The sequence below is a fragment of the Nicotiana tabacum genome, chromosome 22 (assembly GCF_000715075.1).
Source record: "Nicotiana tabacum cultivar K326 chromosome 22, ASM71507v2, whole genome shotgun sequence".
Lineage (NCBI taxonomy): Eukaryota > Viridiplantae > Streptophyta > Magnoliopsida > Solanales > Solanaceae > Nicotiana > Nicotiana tabacum.
The window spans coordinates 117855230-117865750 of NC_134101.1; the positions used below are offsets into that span (position 1 = coordinate 117855230).

The 10521-nt window shown below is 38.5% G+C and overlaps 1 long non-coding RNA gene across 1 annotated transcript; it reads right to left on the reverse strand.

Moving 5' to 3' along the window:
* Positions 1-4551: 4551 nt before the first annotated feature.
* On the reverse strand, positions 4552-9898 carry LOC142176598 (uncharacterized). The gene is made up of 3 exons (XR_012705283.1): positions 9126-9898; positions 7359-7391; positions 4552-4843 (listed from the first exon to the last, which is right to left on the reverse strand). It is a non-coding gene; the product is annotated as an uncharacterized LOC142176598 (long non-coding RNA).
* Between the last annotated feature and the right edge of the window lie 623 nt (positions 9899-10521).

Genomic DNA, 10521 nt, shown 5'->3' on the forward strand with positions numbered 1-10521 from the left:
GCTTGGCCTCCCCCTCTAGGGCGACCTCTACCTCCCCGACCTCCACCTCTAGCTGGCTGAGCATGTGGGGTAGCAACTGCTGTAATCATAGCCTGGGAACCCTGTGGAGCACGTTATGGCTGAGAAGTCTACAGAGGTGTACCCCTCCTAAGCCTGGGACAATCCCTCACCATATGGCGAGTGTCGCCTCACTCAAAACAAGCTCTGGGAGGGAGTGGTGGTTGTGACTGGCTGGGGCCAGGTTTGCTGGACTGACCACCGAAAGCACCCAGTGCAGGAGGCACACTAGATACTGGAGGTGCATAATAAGGCTCCTAAGATATAGGAGGAGCTAGAATACCACTGGCGGCTGTAAGAGCTGAATGAACATGGCGACTCACATAGCCCATACCATGATGAACTGTAGTTGGGGCACAAGCGCCAGAATAATGGCCCAACTCTCGAGACCTCTTGGCCTCTCTCTCCTCCCTATCCCGAGAAAGCATGCCCTCTACTCTCATAGCAATACTCACCACCTACTGATATGTGATATCCATATCTAACTCCCAGGCCATGCTAGACCTGATGATGGGAATGAGCCCCTCAATAAACCGGTGAAACCTCTCTCGAACTGTAGAAACCAAGGCCAGTGCATGTCTAGCCAAGTCACTGAAATGGACAGCATACTCTGAAACAGTCATAGTACCCTAGCGCAACTACTCAAACTCCACGCGTCATGTATCCTTGAGGCTCTGAGGGACATACTCTCTCAAAAACATGTCCGAGAACTATGTCCATGTAAGAGAAGCTTCCTCAGCCGGACTGTCCACCTCAAAAGTATGCCACCACTGATAGGCTGCCCATCGAAGCTGAAAGGTAGTGAAAGAAACCCCACTTGACTCTGCTATGCCCATAGTATGGAGGATACAATGGCACTCCTCTAGAAATCCTTGGTCATCCCCTGATGCTAGAACACTGAATGTAGGAGGGTCGTACTTCTTGTACCTCTTAAGCTCTTATTCTCCTTCTTTGAAACTGCTACCCTACCCTCGAGCTGAGGTGGGATACAGGTGGTACCTGTATAACCTATAGGATATGATCAACCTGAACTCGCTGCTTTGGGGTGCGGGCGGTGGGAGTCTGTGCTCCTCCCCCGGCCTGAGATATAGCTGTAGCAAGGGGAATCAACCTTACCCGAGCTAGAGTGTTGTGTATGCTCATGAACTGTGCAAGTGTCTATTGGAGAGCTGGAGTAGTAGTAGTAGTAGTAGTAGTAGTAGTAGTAGTAGTAGTAGTAGTAGTAGTAGTAGTAGTAATAGGCTTATCAGGAGCCTGTGCTCTGGCTGGAGCTACTGGCGGCTCCTCTGTAGCATCTAGCCCGGGTGCTCTAGATGCACCACATGCGCATCCTCGTCATCTAACTCGGCCTCGGCCTTTGGCAGCTCTAGCAGGGGGCGCAGGTGTCTGGTAATCCCTAATAGCACGTGTCCTCACCATCTGTGAGAGAATAGAAGACAAAAGTTTAGAATTTTGAAGTCAATAATGTCGTACGACAATGAATCAAATGAAGTGAAATTTTCCTAACAGTTCCATAACCTCCCGAAGATAAGTACAGACATCTCTGTACCGATTCGCAAGACTCTAAAACAGGCTTTTGAATCATGACTCCTATGAACTTAGAGCTGTAAGATCCAAGTTCTCCCTCCGTGAACCTCGCGATGGCACCTAGTCTCTACGACTAGGTAAGCCTAACATTTGCGGAAAAAGGAACGAAAACATAAAAGCTATCGACTAGTAAGTACATTTAAACAAGGGAATGCGATGCCGCTCGACATATACAATAATCACTTTCGAAAAGTACATAAACTCTCCCAAAACCCAAAATGTCATAAGTGTTAAGCTAAAGAAAGACACGGTACTCCCATACTCCAGAGTCTAATAAAAGAAGAAATTACAAGAAGTCTTTAACTTGAGGAAGAGTATATAGGGACTCCTAGGTCTGCGGATGCGCCAGATATACCTCGAAGTCTCTACAGTTGTCTTGCCTCACTGGTAATGCAATTGATGTGAGATACCTGGATCTGCACATGAAAAACATGTGCAGGAAAGGGCATGAGTATACCACAGTGGTACCCAGTAAGTGCCAAGCCTAACCTCAGTCGAGTAGTGATGAGATCAGGTCAAGGACCTAATGGTGTGTGTATATATATATATAACAAAACAATACAAAATGAAATATTGCAATAAAGATATTTACTAAAGTTGAACGAGAATGTAATCACAGAAAAATAACAGATCAGTATACAGAGATAACAGGAGATCTCCCAGGACACCATCATGTAGTCCCAAATGTAAAGGTGAAGGGGGATCTACCGAAATACCGTTCCGTAGTCCCAAACGTAAAGGTGCAGGGGGTTCTACCAGGATACTGTCCCGTAGTGCCAAAGTACATATGTAGGGGGATCTACTGGAATACCGTTCTATAGTCTCAAACGCAAATATGCAAGGGGATCTACCGTAATACCGTCCCGTAGTCCCAAAGTAAATATGCAACTAACCCAATAGAAATAACAGTTACAACAAGAAAACCACAATTTAGTCTAAGTCCGAGTCAAGAAGAAATGGAAATTTCACTAAAAATGATACAAAGAGTTCATATAGGCAGTTAAGGCACATAGGCATGCTTTTCTAAACCTAACAGGATAATTACATAGGCTAGTATAGCTCAATTTAAGGAAATTGGATATTTACTTAATGAAAATGGAGTTTTTCAACAAATATATCATTTACGCACCCGTCACCTCATGTATACGGCACTTATATATCAAACAGTACCAAATACTAAGGGAGTTCCCCCACACAAGGTTAGGCAAGCCACTTACCTCGAACCAAGCTCAAATCAATCCGAAATCACGCTCTTGCCACGAGTATCCAACTCCGAGTGGCCCAAAATTTAATCAAATCAATTACAAAACATAAATATAGCTACAAGCAACTAATTTAGCTAATGAAATCAAGGCTAAGGCAAGAAAATAGAAAAACACCCAAAAATCCTCCCCGAACCCACGTCTCGGAATCGGGTAAAGTCACAAATTATGAACACCCATTCACTCACGAGTTCACTAGTATAAAAATTATCCAAAACCAACGCCTAAATCCAACTCGAAACTCAGATTCTTGGTTGGGCAACTTTTACCCCATTTTCCCAACTTCCTCACTAAATTCCCCTAATTAGATGAAGAATACAACAATAGATTAATGTAACATGATTAAAATTGAGTTATGATTAGTTATCTAATAGCTCTTCTTCAAAATCCCTCGAAAAATCGCCTTCACCAAGCTCCAAATTGAATTTTGTGATATGAATTTCAAACCCTCAAAAATCCCCTTTTCTGCCCAGCGATTTCCGCTTCTGTGATCATGAGGCCGCACCTGTGTGTACGCACTTGCGGATCCTCATCTGCTTCTGCAGTCCCAGACCGCTCCTGCGCTACCTTCACTCGCACTTGCGGGCATCGCAGATGCGAAACTCCCCTCGCACCTGCGACCCCAGACCTTTTCCCAAAATCTACTTCTGCGCTTGGTCGCCAGCATATGCGGCCTCGCACCTGCAATTCCCTATCGCATGTGCGAAAACACCAGATCCAGCACACCAGAAAATCCTCTAAGTCCAAGTTTTCACCCGTTGAGCATCCCAAACATACCCGAGGCCCCAGAGACCTCAATCAAACATGCCAACTAATCCTAAAACACCATACGAACTTAGTCGAGCCCTCAAATCACATCGAACAAACCTAAAAACACAATTCATCCTCCAATCCAAACCTAATGAACTTGAAACTCTAATATTCTACAACCGATGCCGAAACCAACCAAACCATGTCCGATTGACCCCAAATTTTGCACATAAGTCATATTCAACACTACAGACCTATTCCAACTTCCGAAATCAGATTTCGCCCCCAATACCAAAATTTCCATTACCGGCCCAAAACTCCAAAAATCCGACTTTCGCCATTTCAAGCCTAAATAAGCTACGGATCTCCAAAATATAATCCGTAGACACCCTTAAGCCCAAATCACGCAATGGAGCTAACGGAATCAATTGAACTCGATTCCAGAGCCGCCTTCATATTGTTCCCACTACAAGAAAAATGGCCTATGGCAACACCGATAAAACCATTGCCAAAAATAGAAAAACCATTGCAATATTCCTATTGCGACGAATTGGGCTCCGTTGCAAGATAAGGCGTTGCAATTGGTCTGTTGCAACAGTTTTTTGTGACGGTTTCGGAGCTGTGGTCATAACTGTATCTATCGCAACGGTCTTACAGTAGCCTAATACAATGATTATTAAAAGCTATCGCAACGAGTATGAACCGTTGGAATACGATTATTGTAACGGTGCAAAAGCGATGGAATAGACCTACTGGAACAGTTTGTTGATATAGTTTAACTTATTTATTGCAATGATTATTATTATCTATTGCAATGGTCAATACAAGCTAGTGTAATAGTTATTTCTGCTATTGCAACAATTTTTCGAGCTATTACAACATTTATTACAAACTATTGCAATAACTTTTACGAGCTATTATAATGGAGTAAATTATAATACGCTAGAATTTATACAAACCATGAAAGGAAATTATATTCATCCACAAAATCATCATAAAAAATATTCATCTAGTATTATCCAAATGTAAGAGAATATTGACTAACAATTCAAGAGTTAGATTGCATATAAGTTTGCAAAATATTCAAAAATAAGTACAGTCCTAAAACATCTGAAGGTATAGATCAACCAATACTCTTTAAGTAAGGTTTTCACTGCTTTCATCTCCCATTTGTTCAATTTCTTCACCTACAAATTCAAAAGACATAACAATATTTAGAGGGTAAGGAAAAAACTAAACATATTCAACCAGTACTTCAACAAGTAAGAAAATTGAGGTTATCTTCAACCAACACTTCATCTATTTACTACTGTAACTACTTTTAGATGACTAGTTTTTGAAGTACAAAATTTATAATATCACATCAATAATAATAGTAAATGTGTGTGTGTAAGCGCCAAGACCATTGTAAGCGCCAACAGTCACATCATATTGTTGCCATTGTAAGTGCGAAGGTCATGAGGAGATATATTGTCATAGGTTACACAGAAAAATAGTAGCAGCAGCTCAATGTGTTAATGACGAGGTCGAGGAAGATGCTCAACCTGTAGAAAAATTACAAGGTGATACCAGGGATGTTTTGAATGTAAAGAAACAATAAAATTTGGAGCTTGCAAAATCTACGGGAGCTTGGTTGATGTTGGAACAGGCAGGGCTTCACATGTATTGGAGGCAGGTTCAACAAAGGAGAAGGACAATCCTAATCCTAGTTTAACAAGACTGTTGGTGCTGAACAGATTGCTCCAGCTGGTGCCGTTGGTCGTGGTGCAGTTTAGAATCGAGCTACTACAGGTAGTAATCAACAAGGAACTGATGAATCAAGGAGTTAGGAGTGGTATAAATGCTCTAGAAACTGTGCAGGTAAAGCTGGATCAACAGAAAACTGTTTGGAAGTCTAAACTTCCTGCTGATATCCATGCCGCTACTGCTTTAGCGAGGATTTACCAGGCTGTGGGTTCTAATTTATAAAATAAAATTACTGTGGATAGGATTGGTGCCCAAGGTGAGGGTGCTACTATGTGACTAATGGAGAGGTGAATGTGCATAAGGCCTATACTACAACTGTTGAACAAAAAGAGCAGGACTTGGCTACTAAGGGATCAAATTATCAAGTTGCTGCTTTGTTAGCAACTGGTAAATCTGGTGAGCAGGTGCCTGCCAATATTGCTGCTTTGGAGGTGAATCAAATACACTTAACAATGCACAAGTTGAATCTGAGCAATTCTGCAACTTTAAGAAAATAGTCTACGGTGCAGGCTAGAATTGTGAGGCAATAGGAAGGAAATAAGATGGACAGGAATGTAATCAAATGGCAGTAGCTAAACATGCTATTCATCTCACTACTGATCAGCCCACTACTGGTGCACAAACAGCTCTTTTGAAGGGTGGAAGCAAGCAGGTTGTGCATAAGGAAGATACAAAAGCAGCTGCTAAAAAACCAGCAGCTCCTATAGCTAGTCCTGTGCAACAGGTAGGTGTGGAAGAAAGAGCATGACAAGTTCTTTTCCAGGCAAATCCGGAGCAGGTTGTGCATAAAGAATATACACAAACAGCTGCTGAAAAACCAGCAGCTCCTATAGCTATTGTTGTGCAACAGGTAGGTGCGGAAGAAAGAGCTGGACAGGTGCTTTTCCAAGCAAATCTGGACAGTTATGAGGCAGAAGGCATCACCAGGCGCAAAGAAAAAACAACAAAATTTGACTGTTTCAGCAGGTCGACAAAAAGCTCCAATGACAGTAGTTAATCGAGCACATACACTTAGAGCACCCATCACTTTAAAATCAGGATTAATTAAAAAAATGCAAATTTCTAACTGTACAATCTAAAAATTAGAAGCATCAATTAGCACACATTTTACAAGGACATAATATTTCATTTTCTTGGGAAGCTCGTTCACATGCCTTATCAAGAAAATTATTCACTCCGCGGATATACTCATCAGTGGATCTTCGAAGACCCATCCAAATTTTATCTCCATTACTCATTTAATATCCTATGGGACACAAAAGTAAATCAACAATTAATCCCTGTTCCAGTAAGACACACTTGTAGTATTCAAATATGTTGTTGTATCACCAAAGGTAATACATGCACCTTGATTCATATCCAACTCCCCGATATTAGCACTATTTATTCAGTCATCCATTTAATAATTGCTTCCTGCTTTTCCAAACTAATTGTAAATATTTATTGCAAATTTGGAAGCCACTAGAAAAGAAAAAAACAGAAAGGTTATAAAGTTGATTATTGATCAACCACACCTAACCTTCTCAAGACGTGAGGGAGAAAAGATCATGTTTTAGGTTTCAATTTTACACATAGAAATATACTGGTAATTTTGGAGACATATACTCGACCACAAGCATCTAAAAGGGACCTTTCAGTAGGAAGATTTTATAAAAATTGCCAAACAACTTATAAAAAACAAAAATAATTGTCACTCTTCTATATACAAACAACAATAATTCATGCACATTTTACAATCAACTTAATGCAAGTACCATATAAAAACTACAATATTTCCACATATTTTTTACCAACAAAGTAAGACAATTTACGAAGTACGAATTACAACCTATGCGCATACACCTTTCACCAATAATTTGACATAGCCAAACTAGTAAGCCACAAATTATATCAAGGAAAACATATGAGAATTTTCAAGAATAAGAAATAAGATCCATGTAGATAACGTCAAGTTACCTGAATTGATAGCGACTCCTCTAAGTTCACAACCTGAAAAGCCAATTCTGATGATAAGAAACTAGTTGTAGTAAAAGTTAGTCTGCTTCTTTTTTCTTTTACTAAATTTCCAACAAAACTCAAAACAAAATTCCTGCAAATAGATTTTAATAAACGCAGATGCCTACCACCCCACCAAACAAAAAGTGAGCAAGCTGAATAACAGAAGCTCGTGCTTGCAAACTTGGCATAAAAGAAAAGAGAAGTACACTACCATTTGCAACAACTTTGCTACAGATGATGGTATTTGCAAAAGAGCACACCCAGATGACACTCCAAAGACCAATACTAAACTGAATATCTGGATGCAATGGAAGCAAGACCATTTTTGGGACCATTATGTATGTGAAGCTTATGCATTTTTCCAAATTGTCAGAATGGATCCTTTGCACAATCTTATAAAATTGTATTGTGCAGCAAATAACACTACTGAGTACTCAGCAGTAGACAAGCATGTTAGAAAATTTCGTCCAAGAAGGGCGACTAATAGCAATTTATCCATAAAATAAAATTTAGGCCTTTCATATCTCAATTATAGAAGGAAATAGAACATTTGGATTTTTAATTTTAGGTAGTAATTAGGCTTGTCAAAGTTATTGGAAGGATATAGGTCAGAATTAGGCGTGTCTCAGGTCAATGAAGTAGATACATTAGTGTTTGTATATTTATTGAAAATATACATGAGAGCTTGCACAATTGTCCAGGTTGTGAGAGCTTAAGGAATTCCAAGACCATTAGTGATATGAATGAATGACAAATGTGTTTCTTACGTAAGAGCTTGCACAATTTACCATTACTCTTAAACAGAACGGTTGAGCGGCAGAATGAAATGTTTCTGTTGGTTGTTCTTGTCAAGTATCAGAAATTCTGTTTCACACTACCAACATTCTAAAATTTCTAAATTGGTTTTGGTTATGTACTTCACTGTGACTCTTGGAGCATTTGTAAGATTTCAGTGTGTTTAAACATTTACTTTTGTAATTATATGTTATGCTTTCATTAATTAAATCTCTATCAATTCAAACCAAAAAAGAAAAAAAAAAGAAAAATAGATTAAAAGAAAAACTTAGAGATTGAACAGTTGCAAAAGGCAGAACAGTTGCAAAGAGGAAACCAAAGTAGAAAATTCCACAAACTGAACCATCAGTTTCTCATTCTCAACATACCCCTCAACAACCATTTTAGAACACAAGAGCAAAATCATCAACAAACCAACCAAAAAAGTGAAATCTCAAGATATAAACAACATTTTTCTCTAACTCTCTAGCTTTTGAATTTCCCTATTCAAGTTTTTGAACTTCTCTATTCAAGTTTTTGAACTTTTTCGACCTCAACGATGGAGCTTCGAAGGGTATTTCTCATTTTACTTTCCTTCCAAACAGAAATAGACTCAATATTTAGTACAAAATCAACTTTGAATAAAAATTTGGCTCAAAGAATTGAAACCCAGCTTCTAAAACACCAATTTTACTAAAACCCCAAATTTTGAGCAATCTTCTTTAATTTTTTTTATCACAGAATTTTTTACGGAGTTCTCAAATTTTCACCAAATTTGAGATAAAAGCTTTAAACCACACTAAATTTAAACATCAAACATTAATTAGAACAAAACATAATGACTTCATAGAAACCCATTTGTGTATTTTGTAAGCTTTTCCAAAAACCCTTGAATGGTAAATCTAGAGACAAAGAAGTTTTAAGCCATGGAGGAGAGAGAATCATGCACACCTTTTGTGGTAGAGAACAATAGTATACTTGGTAGAACAATTCCTTCGCTGGATGTGGGTTTGAAGAAGGCATCAATTCGCTGAGGGTTTTATCGCATGAAGATCGAGAAAGTCGGAAAGGAGTAAGAAGACCCTGTTTTGATATGTATACTTTAATTTTTGGTATTACTTTTTAATTATAAAAATGATAGCATTCTCAAGTTTAGTGAAATATTGGAGGGAAACTAAATTGTCCCAATAATATTTTTTTTAGAAAGAACCATCCCCACAGAGTTATTTTACAAATCTGTCTCCATAAATATCTTTGTGGCAACGGTTATTGTACTACTGCGATGGTTTCATTTTAGTACTGTCTTAATAGGCCTAAGAGGCTATTGCGACAATTATAACCCTTGCAATAGACCATCTATTGTAAGGGTTACATAACTGATGCTAAATAACTGATGCAATAGGTGTAATTTCTAGTAGTGTCGATTACGGTCCAAATTCTAAGACTTAAGCCTCATTTAAGGACTAAGTATCCCAAAACACTCTGAAACTCAAAACGAATTACCTCGTCAAGTCACAATAGCAGAAATAGATATGAGGAAAATAGTTAATAGGGGATCAGGGCGTTAATTCTCAAAACGATTGGCCGGGTCATTGCAGTAGAGGAGTTTGAATGAATGGATATTCCCGTCTCTCTCTCTGCGTGAGTGTGGTCTCTTCGAAGAGTGTGAGAGAGGTCAGGCGGCTGGTTTTTTGTTCTTCTTAGAGGAGTGAAATTAAGGTTTTTTTGTAGGGGGGATACGTCTCTATAGGTTTTGGGGAATGTGGAGTGTTTTAACAAAGAGGGGTATATTGGGCCAGGCGAGTCGGGGTGGTGGGGTTTTGGGTTAGGACAAATTTGTGGTAAATTGGGCCGCTGAAGTTATTTAGGCCCAGATTCAGAATAGACTAAGTAAAACCCCTTCCTTTCTTTCCTTTTTTTTAAACTTATAAACAAAATACTTAGCATAATAAATTAAATCTTAACTCAAGTTTAATTTGTAAAATTAACCTAATTACTTATTTTCTAACACTTAACTAATCAATTAATTTAAAAATGTGAACTAGTGAAAGGAAATCCTTAATTCAAGACTAAAAATCTAAAAATGTAACTAAATGCTGTGCCATGAAGAATTGAACATTTATATGGTATTTTTTTTATGATTTTAAGATATTAAATATGTAGCTAAATGCATACAATAATTAACAAAAAAATTCTAGAAATTCTATAAAAATTAACAATAATTTGAAAAGAAAATTGTGGATTTTGTAGGAGTATTTTTTGTAGGACAAAAGTTAAGTTCTCTAAAATATATAAATATATTTTTCACATGTAAATTTATTCGATATAGTTCGGTATTTTGTTTGGT